The 19881-nt window shown below is 31.8% G+C and overlaps 3 pseudogenes; 1 reads left to right on the forward strand and 2 right to left on the reverse strand.

Moving 5' to 3' along the window:
* Positions 1-811: 811 nt before the first annotated feature.
* Positions 812-1674, reverse strand: LOC143616064 (ethylene-responsive transcription factor ERF104 pseudogene; annotated as a pseudogene).
* Positions 1675-6907: 5233 nt separating this feature from the next.
* LOC143616063 (ethylene-responsive transcription factor 1A-like) lies at positions 6908-7589 on the reverse strand (annotated as a pseudogene).
* Positions 7590-16938: 9349 nt separating this feature from the next.
* LOC143616056 (ethylene-responsive transcription factor 1A pseudogene) lies at positions 16939-18011 on the forward strand (annotated as a pseudogene).
* The last annotated feature ends 1870 nt before the right edge of the window (positions 18012-19881 follow it).

Consider the following 19881-nt stretch of genomic DNA (forward strand, 5'->3'; position numbering starts at 1 on the left):
AATTATTAAATTTTGCAGGATTTGAATCATGGACCTTACCTTTTAAATTAGAGTGAAGGAAAATTACCATCAAGATATGACCTTTTTCTTCTAGTACTACTATTGTTGGACTTAATTCCCGTCCTCGAGTTAATGAGGCGGGTTTGGTCGATCCATCGAGCCTATGATGGATTGGTGTTTTGTTAATCAAGTTGAGCACGTGATTTGGTTTACATGAAATAAATTACTTGATGAACAAGTCGTGCCAATGACTTGAACAACAAGACATTTATTTATTAATTATTATCTAAATATGTTTTTACTAATTAATAATTGAGTATGATAATGAGTTTGTATTCTAGTCTAACTAAGTTTTTCATGTTTAAACTAGTATATATACCCGAGCTTGTGGGTTATATCATTAAGAGTATGGGTGTGAGATGCAACTGAGTTAGGGTTCATCTAAGAGTCACACACACGAGATGTAACTGAGTTAGGGTTCAACTAGATGCAACCGAGTTAGGGTTCATCAAGAGTCAAACCGAGTTAGGGTTTGAGAGTTGTAATCAGTTTTTAAGTGAGATTTTCTAATTAATATAAACGAGAGTTATTCGTTTAGTCCGTGTTTGATTATCAATCCGGGACTTGAACTAGTATATGCTTAATCTTGTATCATTCAGGTATTAAAATCATTACATATTATCTTATAATGGGATTCAATAACCCTTAAGATTGGTATAGAACTCAAGATATTATGTTTCTCAAAATACAAAAAATCAAAGAAAAACTTTTCATTTTTGTTCAACTCCAAAGTTACATATATGCTCCCATTAATATCCATAATATCATCACAACAGTTTCCAAATCATGAGCCAAACTCCAAATTTAATATTTGTCGTTGGCCGTTATTTTAATAACTGCCACAAAGCCGTCTATTTCCAAAACGGCATCCCAGTTGACGACTGTGTCACTGTATCATCCACTTCAGGTTGCGTCTTTTTAGAAGTCGCAACCTCAAGTGGAAAATTCAGAATCGCCTTACTTCCCCGCATAGCAAACGCAGCTCTATCGTATGCTTCTGCAGCTTCTATCGCACTATCAAACGTACCTAACCAAACCCGAGATCCACGTCGTTTTGGATCTCTTATCTCGCCCGCATACTTCCCCCACGGCCGCTTCCTCACTCCTCTATAACTCCACTCTTTTGAGTCTTTTCTCTTAACATGTTTTTCGGTTTCCAGATCGAGTTTTTCGGTTTCTAAAAACTCGACCGTACCATAGTGACTACTAGTGTAGTTATTATATGAACCTGAACTTGAACTGCTTGTGCATGAGGATTCATTGATGCAAATATCATAAGATTTGAAGTTGGAGTTACAAGAGGTGAAATCGGTGAAGATTTGGTCTATAGGCGACGAATCGAATTCGTCGAGAAGGTGTTGCCGGATGAATTCAAGAGCTGCAACTTCATCAGGTGTCACCATGGTTAATAATAATAATAATAATGTTGGTAACGTAGAAGATTTTAATAAATGTATGGAGTATAATAAGTATTTGGAATGAAGTAAAGATAGAGTGGAAATATTTATATTTATAGGGAAATAGTCCACAAGTCGTCACGGTGTGCTGGGAAGTAGGAAGGTTCCATTTGAATTATGATACACTTTATATTATATATTAAAATTTAAATTTAAATTGACATAAATATTATTATATCACACCTGTAAACACGAGCCCGCGCGTTACAACGAGAGGCGACGAGGTCATTGTGAAAAAGACTTGCGGTGGCACGGTTTTGCAAATCTAAACATCGATAAAAGAACATAAAGAGTAAAGTGTCAAAATTGTCCCTGAGGTTTGGTCAATTATACGGTTTTTATCAAAAAATTTATTTTTTGAAACTGGACCATTGAAGTTTACCACTTCTTACTATGTCCAAATCATTAACTCGGTTATTTTTTTCGTTATGTCAGGGGCAATACTGTCTTTTTATCCAATTTGTTTATTATTATTATTATTATTATTATTATTATTATTATTATTATACTAAAGAAACAATAAACAAATATGCATAAAAATCCATTTTTTATTTAATGTATTTCTTTCTCTCTCATTTTAATCCATCTTCTCAATACTCCACCACCCGCATCATCTTCCACATCTTCACATGAATGAGACACAGTAGTGAAACGAGTTCTAAAATTATTACCTTCTAGTCCCTCTGCATTGAATTATAATAATAACTTTTCCATAATTGCTCGAGATGAAAATAGGAGTTAACGATTTGTACGTAAAAGAAAAAGAAACATTTTGGATAAAAGTCGCGTGATTAACCAAACCTCAAGGACGATTTTGACATTTACTAGACTATGAGCAACAAACGTCATGGATTTAATTCCCTCAAGTAGTGTTTGTGTTTTATGAGTTATTATTTTAGTAACTTGTTTGTGTTTTATATGAGTTATTTTAACATGCTTATTATTATTTTATTGTTTTGGTTTTCAAAGGCAAACTTATTGGTAAAATTGTCGTATTATCTTTCACATAACTGAAATTCTGAAAACGTGATTTTAGGATTTTTTTTGCTCGTCCCATACCCCAAAATTTTAAAGGGTTTTTAAAGACGGTCATGCTAATAAATTACTACCAAACCTAACCGATTAATATTTGCATGAATCATGCTGAAATCCAATCGCTGACGTGTGATATCCTAGCTTGGGAAGGTTTATCTGGGTATTAAGGGTGGTTGCAAATGTTGTTTAAAAAAGCGAATAGATTGGAAACACACAAAGACTCATACTACAATTTAAACTAAAACTAGTATTTAAAACCCCGCGTTTCGCGACGGGACCGTTAAATCAAACAAAAAAATATAAGTAAAAACGTTAAACCATAAACTCGTTGCATATCGACGTGAAGTCATTCTTTATAAAGTTATGACATCGAAACTAAACAAAAGAAAGAAACCCATCAATGCCAAAATACAACAAATTATCATATGTTGAACCAAAAACCTGACACGTTACAGCTGCGAACCAACACAAATTCAGTTAGTATCAGCGGTACCAACACAAATTCGTAAACATAAATGAGTAATCCAAAAAATATATATTTTAAAGGCAATGCATCAAACATAGAAACGCGGATAAAAAACCATACGACGATGAGATATTTTAAATCATGAAAATAGTTTCGGTTATTGTAAATACGGACTATAAAAAAAATATGAAAGCAAAGTTTAGGAAAATCGTTTAGCCGATAAACAAAACATGTAAAACCGACACTTGCTCAAATTAGTGTTTAATAATATAGTTTGTTAAATATTTTAATTAGTTTAAATAAAAATAAAATAAAAGAAATAAATATCATCATTTATATTTATAGAATTGTAGACAGTGATTTAGTAGTTATAATTAATAAAATATTAAAAATTAAATAGTAAGTTGAATAATAAAAATATTAAAAAAATTAAATAATAATTTAGTGAGGAGGGTTGAATCCTCGTTTTAATATATATAAGATGTAGACCCGTAGAAACAAAGAAAGATTTTGGAAATTTGTCCACGAAGCAAAAATATATGCATATCATATTACTATGTCAGTATATCTATATCGAATAAAGCCCTAACCTTATTTTTTTTAATTTATTTTGTTTGGCTGAGATCTCTAAAATTTTAAACCTACCCTTTACGTTTACTCTTCAAAGTAATACTTGACAAATCAATTAATTTGTATAAAATAATATTTTCTGGATTTGTTACAGCTTATTTACATTGACTATTATTTATTTCATCCTATACGGTTAGATGTATCAGGTTTAAGAAATCTAATGGATGCTAATGAGATAAATTAAAACCATGAGAATCGCATATTTAGAAAACGTCTTTCTAACATCTTCTATTTTTATTTTTTACTACACGTGATTATTTACAAGCAATATGTACAAGTTCTTATTTAGTTACGACTATTTTCTATCTTAAACCGCTCATAAAAAAATAAATTTTTAACAAAACTTTTCATTAAACTAAACTACTAAAAACATTGTAAGCTTTAACAAAAGGTTGTAGACATCTTAATTAAGTTGCTATTTTATGGATTCATAATTGCTATTTAATTAATCACCTAGTTATTTTAAATTTTTTTTGAAAGACCAACAAAAGATTTTATTCACAAACTAGCAAGAAGCTAGATAAAAACATTCACCAAATTCAAACCAAAAACAGCCTAACACCAACTGCAAAAACACCAAAACAATCCTATTTCCATCGAAAACTACGCCAATCTTCCACCGTTAGGCCCTTCCTTTTTGACCGAGATTTAACCCACAAGTAACTTATAGCTTTGACTTCTTCAAACACATTATGTGCGAGAACCGGGTTACCATTATGAACTCTATCATTCCGCGAGAATCGGGTTCTATATTGTTTGTTTTAATTAAATAAAATAATTATATACTAGTCAAATTTCCGCTGGATTCCGGGTCACACAGCTTATGGGCTCAGAAAGGTTACACGGTAATCCATAATCCAGGTACAGGCGTATAGCCCATTAAATATTACTAGCCAATGGGGCTAATATATTGTGCATAGCCCATCAATTTCTTACTTCTTTTGTTTCCCTATATTTTCTCTGTTAGTTCTTATTAGAAAAAACAAAACATAGGACTAGTTCATCAATACTAAGTAATCCAAAACAATTTATTATGCTTCAAATTTGTTGTTTTAAGTGAATGATACTATTAGTTGCCCGTCTATCCCCACATACACACATACATACATACGGTTTAAGTTCATGAAAGAAGTTATCTTATTGCGAGAAGTGCGTGAAGTCCAACTAACCAATCATATTTTTTCTTTTCCTTTTATCATTTAATTATATGTAAGGGTATAACGGTAAACATTTCAATGTTGTTATTTTGGTAACTACTAATGATTTTTAAAAGTTTTAATTTCACTAATATATTTATTTTGTTTCTTTGTCAGTTTGTAAATAAGTAACACAACTTATTTTGGATTCAATAAATCTTGTTTCATCTTTCACATCATAATTTTTTATTTTATTTGTTATATATTTATGTTTATTTTGAATATAATATAATACCTACACAGATCATCATACACCTACACATAACATTTTGGTTCCCTACACACATAAATATAATACCTACATAGATCATCATACACCTACACATAACATTTTGGTTCATACTAATTTTATTCCTACACAAAATCATTATACACCTACACATATCAAAAACCGTTGTCCGCATATCCTTACAATATATGCAACATCTACACATAATACATGTTAATAACAAAAAGAAAAAATATATATAATTTGCTAGGTTTAGAAAAAAACCTTCACCGAGCTAAATTATTGTTTTATCTCAAATAAAATTGAACATAAAAGTCTTTAACCAAAACTAATAAGCTAATAAATAAAAAATGCAATGCAAATATTCAGCATGTGTGATTTGTTAAAATTATTATAATCCAAAATTAAAACATAATGTAAATGTAACGTAAACATTAAAAAAGACTTTCATATGCACATGTGTTATTTTTGGAATGTTAACAATTCATGAATATGATTGTATTATAGATGGTAATATAAAAAAACAAAAAATACTAAACTGCCCCTTTCCTCTAAAAATCATTAAAACTAGACATCTTAATATTATAAGATTGTCATTTTCATGTAGGCCTTAGATCAAACACAATCAAGGGTTGTAATTAACTTATCGCACTTCTCGCAATAAAATGACTTATCTCTTGAACAATCCCATATATATATATATATGTATATATATACTAGTTTTTATCCCCCGTATTACGAGAGTTGTTTTATATTGTTTGTTCTAATATTTATTTATTTTTTGAATTTATATTTTTTTATTATATCAAAGTTAATAATATATTTATGGTTTCATGATAAATTGTTTCACAAATACATGAGATGTTATAACCCGGTTTAAAAACTATATGGTTTTGATGAGACCCAAGACCCGTTTTTTTTTATTTTACTATAAAATTGGTTTTTAATTATAAATAATATTTATGAAATTTAATAATATACTTATGGTTTGATCAGACTCAAGACCCATTTATTTTTTTACTATCAAATTGGTTTTTAATTTAAATAATATATATATTTTTTTTTAAATAAATAAGATATTAATTTTTATTATATCTTAATTTATAGGATTTTTACATCAATAATTTGGTGAGAATAATTCTTAATTTAATGAGATGTTATAACCCGTTTAAGAAAAACCTGGGTTTGGTAAGACCCATACCCATGAATTCGGATCAAATGCATGAGAAGCCTCCATTTATAAATCAAGCAAATCTGGTGACTCCAAAAAATGGAGAGCGACAACATCGCGACATGTAGGATTTTTATGTATTCGTTTATATATATATATATATATATATATATATATATATATATATATATAAGCTTTAAGTTCCCTTAATATCTCCCCAAGTGGCGGCAGCGGATGGTGGTGCGACGGAGGTGAATTTGGTCGGTTGAGGTGAAGGTGGGTGGGTGGTGGTGCCTTGGTGGTTATGTATGAAGATTAGGGTTTTATAGAGAATATGAAGTGGAGGTGTTAGGCCTACAAGTTTTTTCTAATGCAACATAAGCATATTACATCATTAAAAAAAATTGTTACATCAGTAAGAAGATTAACAGAGTTAGTATGCTGTTAGTGTTGAAGTGCCAACAGAAATAAAGTGTTTTTTAATAGTCTTGTCCAATGACTAAAAGTTAATTTTTTGAATTCGATAACCCTTAGTTTTTATTATCATATTATGCACAAATACCATCTTGGCATCTTAGAATTCTACATGTTTAACTAATACCAAAATAATAAATGTTTTGTTTATGCACAAAAGCAGCCAATACACACACTCGGTGTCGATAACTACAAACTGGACTCTGCTTCTACCTTCACTCTTCTCTTCGGTGATCGATTCTCCAATGAACTTGCCGGCAATGTCGCCCTCCGTTTCGAGGTTATCCTGACCGGCTTTGGCTCACCCCGAATTAACCCGAAGTGGGAAATTTAACAAAGCACGAGAACCGCGCATCCTATACGCCGCCCTGTCATACGCAAACGCCGCGTCCTCCTCAGTCTCAAATGTCCCCAACCACACCCGGGCCCCATTCTTCTCCGGGTCCCGAATCTCGGCCGCAAATTACCCCACGGCCGTCGTCGCACCCCTCGATAATGTTTCCCTATTTTTGGCTTAACACCGTTAGTTTCTGATGTCAAAGAATGTGACTCCAATTCGGTTTTAATAACATAGGTGTTTTCCAACTTTGCTGGCATATCGGTTGAAGTAGATTCTTCTTTTTTATCAATAAAAGACTCGAAGTCCAACGCTTCGTGAAGAAACTGAGCGATGAGCATATCATCCGAATCATTCGGTTTAAAGGACAAATCACCTTCACCCCAAGTGTCCGAAAAGCAAAACATCGAGTTCACGACACAGTCGTCTAGCAAATGACGGCGAATAGGCTCGAGAAGGGCAGATTCGGAATCGAACCCGTTACTTTGCATCATGTTTAGCACGAAATGAGTAACAAAAATGTTTAGATTTTTGTGTGTTTTTTGAGGAAAATATGCATGAGACTGTTTTGGGTTAAATAGGTGTGGAATGTTTGGTCAGGTTCGTGCACCTCTGGATACTAATTGTTTGGATTATTATTAATCTACTTATTCTAGTAAAGTAAAATAATGTAGATACTTGTCAGTTTATGGCTAATTCTTATAATTTTTTTCCCTCCAAAACTAATGCATGACATAAATCAATAATTATTCATTTTTCTTTTACACTCCATTTATATTATATATATTAAATGATTAAATTATTCACTTTTTTTAAACTTTATTTATATTATATCTACACACTTTTATAAAAATAAATATTTACATATTTTACTACTATACATTGTTAGAATATATTTCACAACATACTTGGTGAAATCCAAAAATCAACAACATATTATACTGTGTATATTGTTGAAGATTGTAATAAAAAAACAAAAAAAAAACTCTAATATGCTTCCAATTTACGAAATAATTTTTTAATTATTAAATTATTAATATATGCTTAAAAGTTGTTTCATTTTTTAAAAATAAATCCCTTTATCTATTGATTTTTTGTACATTGTCATATACATTTAAATATTATAAGTATAAGATTTAAATCTATCTATTTATTTTTCAGTTAATTTAGTAAACTATACATATATGTGTTTAATTGTAAGAATAATGTATATCACTCACTTTCAAATATAATAAAGTTTAACATATTTAGTTTCTTGGGTTTTTTTAATCAAAAATTGTTTCGGTTTTTTTTGTGGAACTTAAATTTGATTGTTACGGGTTAAAAGTTGGTAAATAGATCGTTTGATACAAATTAACTACATTTTGCTCAAATTTGTTACGGGTAAAAAAGGGGTAATGTAAATATGAAACATGTCAAACAAAATTATGCTCACGTGAAGCAAAACATTCACAAAACTGAACGGGTTAACATGTTATTTTTTTTGTCAATTGGCAAAGTCGAGAAGACCCTCAAACTTATCAAAAATTTTTTTCATGGTGTAACTCAAAACTATTATTATATGAGAAGTATTCTCTGAAATTAGTTCATAACTAAATTTCTTTCAATTATACATATATGATACTGAGAAAAATTTTCAATGGATAAATTGTTCCTGGGTATGCTTTTGCACATACATTATTTTTTTTATTAAGTTTCTTTTTTTAGAAAAAATCATTTTATGATATAAATAAAATGAATTTATGTATAATGATACAAGTACCAGATATAATATATTTTTCTACATATAATTTATATTGCTTTATTTATAATTTAATTATTTAAATTATATCGTGTGTTACACGGGCTCTAAAGCTATTTTATTATATAAAAAGTTGAAAATTAATTAGTTATTTCCGTTTTGTTTGATATGTGGAAGCGGATGTTTCTTAGAAGGTTGTTAATATGTACTATTATAATAAAATAGGGTTTTTTTTAACACATGTCATTCACACATCATCCTGCCATTTTACTTTCACATCCTGTTATGTTGACACCTGGCAGGCCTCTCCATCCAGTGTCTTGACTTTTGACGTTAATTTTAGAGGATAGGAGTTGTGCGGTTACCAGATCAGTTTCGTCCTCATCAGTCTCATGATTCATAACTCCATAATCATTATTACGTCATCTCCATCCTCCCTCTTATTTCTATGTGAATTTAATTTATGGTTTGTTCTCCGCATCAATTCATCCCCCATCCCATCCCACAATCAGCTCGTGATTTAGTTAGGAGACTCAATTTCATGAACTTAGATGTTTCTTTCTGTAGCCAGCCATAAAGAACGGTAATTTCAATACTTTTGAAACTGAATTCATAATGGGTGTGTGAAGCGAAACCTAGGTGGACTCGGTAAAGGATTCTCTCGGCTGGCCAACATGTTTTTGTCCCTCTTGATACCTTTGGCTCCTTGGCACCGGAAGCTATCTGTTTCCTAACCAGGGTCCAACGGGTTGTGCATAGCAATGTGTCGACTCCAAAGGGGGAGGGACATGTCTTTAGCAGGTTAGGGTTTGCATTTCAGAAAGGGTGTTCTTTATGGCGAATGGCGCAGCTTGTTGCCCGCCTACCTGATATCTATGTTTCTATTAATTAACATAAACTTTATATCTGAATGATTTACCTTTTTAAATTTGGATCTACATTTTTGAATACTTGTGTATATGTTTGTGCTGGATCAATTTTCTGTTGAAAAGCAATTGAGAAATACAAATGTAAATGTATATGAAAGCTTTATTTTGGTGTTACTATGGGTAAAAGACTTCTTCTATGAGTAGTGAATCAAAGAGATCCTATCTTTTCATGTTGGGTACCCCGTCCGTTGTCTTTAAATTTACCTTTGTTTATGCTTATTATTTTAGAAGAGAACTCGAATGGCGAGAACAATTGCAGTTTGTATGTATCATTCTACTCTTATTGCTACGATAATGATGATATGAGAATTGATAGGATTCTCTCGGGTGGCCGATATTGTTCAAAGTCAGTCAACCATCCAAACTGAGATTGTAGAGTTTTAGTTTTCTAATCTTCAATTCTGTTTTTATAGATAGAATATTTGAATACCCATTTTTTATATATATACTATAAAGCTACTTTTTTTTTGTTTATTTGCAGGAAAGACGCATAATATAGGGACCGTGGGGTGGTTCACAGGGTAGAAAATGTGCTCTTAAGCATCAAGGTTTTATAAAAAAAAAGGTAACAGATCGACATGGAGATGTTGACTCCATTAAGTTCCCAACGTAAGCTCCTTTTTCGGTCCACGGTGGTAATCGAATAAACACGGTAATCAGTAATATTGGAATATTTTTTTATGTCATTGCATTTTATAAATGTTATATTTCCCAATTTGTAGATTTGCGTTGACTACAATGATAAGGATTTTTCATGCCACCACTAGCGAGGTGGTGTGTGTTTTGTTTTGGATTACAGTGGCACTTTCTAAGAAGAAAAAGGGAAGAAATGCCTAAACTACCACTTCTTTGTGGAGGCAGAAGGGCGCGTGCATATAACTTCTTTTTACCTAATTTATTTTGTGATCATTTTGGAAATTTGTAGAAAGTTCTTTAACCATCTATCTATTTGTTACAGGCTCGAATCCAGTTGTTGAAGTTGTGATCACAGTTTTTCAATGGTTATGTGAAGAGTTGCAGTCCTTAGAGCAGAAATTGTTGTTGCAATGTGAAAAAGAAGGAAATATATGAAGTTGTTTCTAATAGACACTCACACCATCTTACTCATCTTCTGTCCTTGTCTATTTGCACCTTGAAAACTGATATCGTGCACAGGATAACAGGTAACATGAATCTCCCTTTTGTTGATGTCACCATCTTTATTGTAGCCAACAACACGTGTGTCATACTGCTGTGTGCTTTGTGAATTATACCAATAAGTGATGTGAAATCGATATTATTTTCTTGATAGAAATATTTCAGATTTTATTTTATTTGTTATGTTTAAATTAGGAGAAATAAATTAAACAGGTTACCAAAAGTGTACTCAATTGTTTTTCATATTTTGTACTTAATCTTATTTACAAAACTAAAAAAATTGGATATTTGGATGATATGTCTTCACCTCATGGCTCATACTGTTTATGTTTATGCAGGTGACTTCTTGACCTTGACTGGAGAAAGGCTATATGGTGCGGATTGCTTGCCTGTGCTCTTACTACATATTTTTCACCAAATGCAGTTAAATTAGCAAATTGCACCCAGTGAGTTTTAATTTATTTCACTAAAAATCCTTTGTTTACTTTTTTTTAAACATTTATCATCGCCTATGCTATTGTAACAACTATGGTCTGAGATCTATTGTTATATCCGATGATTTGGAATGGTGTGATCGCTTGACAAGGTATTACAATTGATTTGTGACTAAGGGTCGCATTAGTGTTTTTTCCGGTCAAATAGGGTCGTTTTTAAAAGCATAAGTTGGTCGTGTAAAAAGGATTATTTTAAATATTTACTTTGGTTGGGTCAAAACAAGCTTTAACAAAAATTGGAATGTTGAAATTTTAATTTTGATTTGATGTTATTAAATATTTTATTTTTGTCTTTTCTTTTATGAGAATTCTAATATTGATTTCATGTATTTTCTTTATACTTTTCTAATTATGTTTTTGTGATGATTTGAAATTTTATATCCATACATATGCACTCAATGTTAGCAACAAGGTATTTTATACACATAATGGTGGTTTTTGGGCAGCAAGTGGAGGTGGCGTTGCCAATGGCGTTGTATCCTATATTATACACTTTGATGCTGAGAATAACAACTTTTGGGTTATGTGAGTTAACTGAATGTAGCACATTAGTCAATGGTTGGATTTGGTAATGTTAGAATGTAATGATAGTTTTGTTTGTTATATTGACTGACATTGGTAGTTAGGACATCTCCAATGATATGGAGAGGTTTGAAACACAAATCATTTATCTCTCTCCTACTCACCCACTAACCTCACTCAAACCCTCATTCTCTCTCTCCCCTCTCCTCTCTTTTTCTTCAAAGACCCTATCGGAAATCCAATGCACCTCCCTCAATCTCTTCTCCACCTAGATTCTCTCTCTCCTTCAAATAGGACATGATATGTTTTAGAGATCTTCCATTGGAGAGACTCTTATATTATTGGATTATCGTATGTGTTCATATAGTATGATATTAACAAATCATATTTTTTTTATTTCCATCATGAACATTAAAGTTAATAATATTATAAAGAAGTTGCATAGTGTTCTTCTGATGCATATTTAAAAAATTATCTAAATGTTGATTTTAGGCTCAAACTTTGCAATTTTAACTTTTTAAAAGTATTACATTAAACCACCTAAGATTAAAACGTAAACGCAAGTTATGATAATTTGAGATTTACAAATTTTCAAGCTGTTTTTTTAGCTTGTGAGGTTATCCATATGATTTGATCAACTATTAGCTACATGTATGATGAATCTCAAATCTTGATAACTTTGTAGTTTCATTAGTTTTTAGATTTCAAATTTCATGGTATATTATGTGACACTATTATGCTTTGTATATTGTATTTGCATCATGAAATAATTGGTTACTACTTTCAAGTATTGAACAAGTGTTTGAAAGTATATAAAACTTGCATATCTACTAAAGTGAAATTTGATTAAAATATCTCTATGTCTACTCAAGTGAAATTGATATGTATTGTAAATGAAATACTAAATATAATTGATGTTTATGTATTATAAATTATTTTAATTTTATAATATTTAATACTCAGCCCCGTGTAGTACACGGGTTATAACCTAGTAAAATTATAAAATATTATATTGTGACTGCAAAATATTAATATTGATTTCGGTTTAGAGACGTGAATTATGTTGCAACTTGCCTTGTTGATGACGGCTGACGTCATTGTGTTATGTCATCTTCATGATTCATCTTGGATGATAAACCTCTACCCAATTTAATATAATGTGTAATTTTAATAAATAAAAAGAATGGGATGACATAATTGAAAGATGCTATTTAGTGTGTATGACATCGTCACGGAGAGGATGTGATTAGAGGAAAAAAGAGTAAAAAACAGTAAAACACTAAACAACTCGTGTGGGAAACATCTGTATTAGTGTTGTAATGTTTTTGGGATGTCACATGGAATAGGCAACGCCTCACCACACATGTCTTGAATGGGGTTCTATAACTAGGTTATTTTGTTAATTGAGTGATTATTATAATTTGTGATGCTTTTTCTAACGTCATGCTAGTCTTTTTGTTTAGTGATATTGTCGCCATGTGTGCCTTTCTAATGGAGTTATACATTAATGGACAAAGATTTGTAAATTATAAATATGGTCGGTCAGATAATAGCAACGCCTATAAATCTTCTAGAAATGAAACACATAAAGAAATGAAAGCTTGAGTTAAGATCTAGTTACTAATATTTAAGTATCATACTAAACCGACTTTTGTCAAATTAAAAGAAACAACATGAGATTTCTAGAAGACATTGGCCCAACTATATCCAAGTGTAATGTACGGTGTCCCTTTTTAAGAGGTTGTCGGTTTTAGTCTAGTTGTAGTAAAAGGTGTAGATTTATGAGTTGATTTTTAAGTGTGTGAGTTTGTCGTTCAAAAAATAAAGTCTAAATTTTTTTTCGTTTCTTCCGAATGCCACATGTATGAATCTGAAGTTACAAACGGATAGAGGACGAAAATATGGTCTCCTAAGGACCAGGACTTCTATTACTTGCGCTTCGAATTTGACCATTATTATTTCGTAATTTATATGAAAACTCATAAATGTAATACTTTCTTCATCAATCCTTCTGATCTTCCTAACTAAAAGAAAAAAGATACTCTGTATTTGATATAGTATAATTGTTCAGTGGTAATTGCTTCCACTTCATCATGACACCAATATCGTGTCGTACTCGTGCAGGTGTATAATTTACAATACTAAAATAATACATTTTGAATATACCTCTGTTTCAACAAAATTTATGCTGAAAACAAGTCAAATTGAAAATAAAGATTAGAAAAGGCAACATTATACAGTTCCCACACACATTTTTTTGTACTATTGACGTAATATTTGGTTTATGAATTGAGTTAGTCCTATTTCTATCCAGCATAGACTGTGGGCTAGCCTTCAAGTTTTATTATTTTTGACGAAGTACGTTTTGCGTACCAGCTACCTCTAAACGAAATTATTTCACCTCGTGCTACCCTTAACTTTTCTTTTAGGTCAACCACTGCCTATTTAATTCAGTTTACCATTTAAGCAGGGGCGGCCCGGGAGGTGTGCGAGCCGCACCTCCGGCCGGGGCACGTAATTTTTGGGGGCCAAAACTTTTATAAATGTTTATATATTTATCAGTAAAGAATCACGAGTCAATCGACATCATCAATCAGTTGATTCGATCATTAACTTTGGTGTGTAAAACACGCCGGAAATATACTCACCGGAAAATATTCGCCGGAAATTAAGTGACGTTAACGTGGAGAACCAGAGATGATGAATTACAGATGACGACTTAAGTTTCAGTGAATGGAAAAAATAGCCCCTGCACTTTATTTATAATTAAACCTATTATTTACATATTCACTCCTTTAGTTTTGCTTATAACTTTTATTTCAACAACATACCAAATCCTTTAAACAAGTTCAAAAAATTAAATTTATATTAAAATAACTATATTAATTCTCATAAATTTTGTATTAATAAATCATATGTTTATGTTTATTGTTATAACATTAATTGTCGTTTATAAAATTTATCTTGTATATTTCGTTTTTCATTAAGGCTTGCGGGCCTTTCTATTTAAGTTCGGCCTAGGTACTAAAAATCTCAGAGACGGCCCTGCATTTAAGCTTATGCTATTTTTATATATTGTTACTAAATTTAAATACATTTTGTTATTCTAAATAAATTAAAACGTTAAAAACAATAAAAGAAATATATGAACGTAAAGAAGGGTCTGTACACAAAATGCTTAAAGACTTTGGATCGAGACTCAGGTCAACTCGTCAACTAGAAAACATTTTCCATTTTCAATTTTTTTTTCTCGTATATTCTTTTGTTTGTTATTTAGATATTTGTTTGGATAACTCACACGCTATCTAATCTACTCATAAGTTACATATTTATTGAAAATTATAAGACTTGAACTTACACCTCTTAAAAAGACTTTTAAAAAGACAAAGACTTATCCAGATTCTTAATACCGCTAGACTAAAGAGACAAAGACCCTTTGGTGTTTAAGATTCTTATACTAAGAGTATGTTTTCGTTTTTTATTCCCTTTATGAGAAGGTTATAATATACTCATTAATTATGGTATAGTCATTTTTATTTCATGTTATAGCACTATATGATAGCATCACAACAATCATGACATAGTGATATTATGACCCTTGTTAGAAAGATCTCATGCTAGGTTAGAACATATATGATTCAACAAAGATGGGTTGCGACCCTTGACCATAACGATGAGACGTAGTATGCACAAATAGCAAGCGATTAGCCTCATCACAGTTAGAAGAACTTCTCCATTCGAAGCTGTGCACTTGTAAAAGTCAAGCTATTAATATTAGTAAGAAGCAAAAAATAAGGGAGTAAGAGTGAAAGAGTCGGCTGATAGTGTAACCTGATTTCACATAGATGAGTATTTTTACAGACTGTAACCTAATTTCACATAGATGAGTATTTTTATTACTCAGTCTAGTTTTAGACCGTTCCATCATGCAACACTCCTAAAAGTACCTTTGAAGCAAACTACAACCCCCCCCCCCCCCCCCACAAGTGGTTTCGGAGATAGCGATATAGTTTCATAAACGGATCTCAATTGCGATTGTAAGTTTCTGAAGCCGTGACTTGGGGAATGGTTTGTGAGATTCCACCAAATAAAATGGGAAAATTCTCTAAATGACTCATTTGAAGAAAGAGAAAATTTAAATGACCAATTAATAATCAATATTCTCAAAATGGGCCAACAAATATGGACTAGAGCGACGAGATTTAAAAAGATTTGAATCCCGTCTGCTTCGTCCAGATTTAAAGTTAATCTTGTCTTTCATGTTCAAATTTTAAATAATATTGTCTTCCACGTTTTTAGAAAATTTTTTTTGTCTTTTTCTCAAACACTTTTTTCTCTCTCCTTTAAACTCTCTCTTCTTTTTTTCTTCTTCATCTTCATCATCATCATCTTTTCTTCTTCATATCCGGCAATAAAAAGAAAACTCATTAAAGGTCAAGTTCAAAGATTTTTCGTTGTTGATCGATAATTATACTATGATTTCTGTAACAATGATGAAGATGACGAAATTGACGATGAAGCCACTCCGTGTTTATCGAAATCTTTCTTCTCGGACAAGTCGAAAGCTAGAAATCCCTGGAGATAATAAATAAAAAGAAGATGATGATGATGATGATGATGAAAAAACAAAAGAAGATGGAGGTTGAAGGAGAGATAAAAACGTGTTATAGAAAAAGACAAAAAAAATTCTAAAAATTTGAACTCGAAAGACAAAATTATTTAAAATTTGGACGAGAAAGACGTATTCACTTTTAATTTGAACGTGAAATATGGATTCACTTTAAATTTGGACAAAGCAGACGAGATTCAGATCCTTTTAAATCACGTCGCTTCAGTCCAAATTTATTGGTCCATTTTTAAGATATTAATTATTAATGGGTCATTTAAATTTTCTTTCTTTTCAAATGATTTATTTAGAGAATTTTCCCAAATAAAATTTCTTAAGACAATATTGAGCATAATATATTAAATTAATCGTACAATATAATAACTTTATTTATTACAACCACCTAAAATTATGAATTATATTAAGAACGTCTTATACTCTTATCATAAAAATCATCAAGATGACCGAAACTAATGACGTCATCCATCTACGCCAACAACTCAACTTGCTACAATAATACACACGTGAGTAAAACACCACCACAATTAATAAACAACTAACATGAGCTTCCAAGAAACATCATTCTCGTATCCGACAAAACATGAAACACCTTATTAATTTACAACTTTCTATTTAATAATATCCCAAACAATTATTCTTCTCAGGTGCACGAACCTGACCCAATATTCCACACCTATTTATACCTTTTTATCCTTCAACCGAAAACCGTCTCATATTTTGTACATAACACACACAAGTTTTAAAACACTTTTGTTACTCATTTCGTGCTAACATGATGCAAAGTAACGGGTTCGAGTCGGAATACGCTCTTCTCGAGTCTATTCGTCGTCATTTGCTAGATGATTCGGTCGTAAGTTGTCGAAGCAATGACTTGTTTACCGAATTGCCCTTTGAACAGAATGATTCGGATGATATGTTAATCGCTCGGTTTCTTCACGAGGCGTTGGACTTTGACTGTCAGCCGTCGCCAACGAATGTCACGTCCGAAAACACCGTTAAAACCGAAGCGGATATATTAGTGAGTTCCCCAGAAATTTCGAGTTATCAGACGGAATCTCCGTCTCAGACGGCTGGAAGGATGCAAGAAATTAAGGGGAAGCATTATAGAGGCGTGCGACGGAGGCCGTGGGGTAAGTTCGCAGCGGAGATTAGGGATCCAGCGAAAAACGGGGCGAGGGTGTGGTTGGGGACGTTTGAGACGGCAGAGGATGCTGCGTTAACGTATGACAGGGCGGCGTATAGGATGCGTGGTTCTCGGGCTTTATTAAATTTTCCTCTTCGGGTTAATTCGGGTGAGCCGGAGCCGGTTCGGATTACAACGAAACGGAGGGCAAGATCAGCATCGAGTTCCTCGGATGACCGATCGCCGAAGAGAAGAATAAAGGTGGAGGCAGAGTCTCCAACGGAAGTGTCACAATGGTTGTAAAGCGTTAGTAAAAATACATTTCATGTCATATCAAAATGGTGAAAATTCAAATCTTATAAACGTCGATAAAAAAAAAAAAAGCAGAGTCCAGCGTGAAAATGTTTCCACCTGGCGAACTCCTTGTAGTGGTTGATGGTCCACTGACTGTGACCGTGGGTCCCATTTGTTTAGAATATAATATGTTGCGTCCATAAATAAATGACATATTTATAGTTAAGCATAGAAAATTCCAAGATCCTATTTATACATGATGTCATCTAAATAGACCAAAATCACACCAATACATTGGATTGTTTGTTTAATTATATTATAGTAAAGACTTAAGAAAAGTTATGTTATGCCAATTGCAAGTCTTTTAACATGCATATAAATTAACATATATGTTGTTGATAATATCAAGTGTTTGTAACATAAACATTTTTTTAATCCTAAAAGTATAAACAAACTATTCATGCTTTTGAATAGAGTTTGTTTTGTAAACAATAATTTTCATGATATATACAACCACTCATGTTGGAATAATTATCAACTCAAGCTCAAGTTTTCCTAAAACCCTTTGAAGTTTAAACTATAGACCCGAATTTGAGTTAATCTAACACCGTTAAGTTTTCGATGGGTGGATACAATGCTCATAGAAGGGGTGCTTCCACATATTTTTAAACATTTTCAACAGCAACTATAACATATATTAGTGAACAAGTAGGAAACTAGTACAAGTCATCGCACGGCATCTCTCATTCCCTCCATTGCAATATGCACAAACATACCTCCCCACCATCATCACAACACCGGGCTGCCACTACATATTCGCACCTCACTAACGTCGATAGTGTCCTAAACAGTCTCGTGCAATGTATTACTCTAGTTGGTTATTCTAAAACTTATTATTTTTTAATGTACATGTAAGTGTGAAAGTTGAGTCTTTGACTAGACATTTTTGTGTGCGAACATACTGTTTCTAGTTAATCGTTTTTAATGTGTTTAACTTACATGTGCGTTTGTTGCGAATATTATTAATCTTTTTGTGTAAAACAAAATGTAAATCTTGGCTTTCGTTGTATTACTAATGAAACGCAAGATTGCACGCATCTATATGGCTTAGTTATTGTTTATGATCGTCTACTAATTATAATTGTGATAATTTCACATGTATTCGTATTTAGTTATTGTTTATGGTATGGTGTCCCGTCTTAAAAAAATCGCAAAAGTGCAAAGTTTGAAAGAATTTAGAGTGGATTTTTTTTTTTGCTGCAAACAAAAAGTTCTATTTTTTCTTTGTTTTGAAAAGTAATAATTTTCTGTTAAAGATTTAAGATTTGAATATTATATTAACCCAATGTTAACGCAGATTCAAAGAAACAAGATAGATTTGAATATTTTTTTGGTGTCTTCCAAGGAGATATTAATACAAAAACTTGTAAGCACACGTGCAATGACAATGAGTAATGCTTGATAAAAGACTTCAAATATGAATAAGAATAAAGACCAAGACTAATATTATTTTGACTTTGAATAGGAATTTAGATCAGTCTAATTTCTCAATTTGTTTTATGTGATGATAAATAGTCCACTATTTCCTTGTAATCTTCCCGAAAAGATGATAATGCGATGATTCCTAGTTTAAGTAATTGAAGTGAGACATCTAAATACTTTAATTTAAAATCGAAAGATCTTACATTCAAGTTCTACATGTGACAAAAAAAATAATTAAAGGTTTCGGGTTGGGCCACGGGTTTTCTCACCTGTAGGGTGGTCTCTGTCTCTCTGATACTCGGAGAATGAAAATGAACGGGTAATCCAATAATGATTCAAATTACCCATTAAAAAAAAGATAATAATAATTGATATTTCTATTTTCTTTATTCTTATATTTGCTCACATCTTAGAGTGGGAGTCATGTCGAAGTCACACCGGATACTCAAGGTACATCATGCCAATCGGTTTGACAAT

Source organism: Bidens hawaiensis, unplaced genomic scaffold, assembly GCF_021521415.1.
Source record: "Bidens hawaiensis isolate Kalapana, Puna unplaced genomic scaffold, B.hawaiensis_p1.1 tig00045476_1, whole genome shotgun sequence".
NCBI classification, from domain to species: Eukaryota; Viridiplantae; Streptophyta; class Magnoliopsida; order Asterales; family Asteraceae; genus Bidens; species Bidens hawaiensis.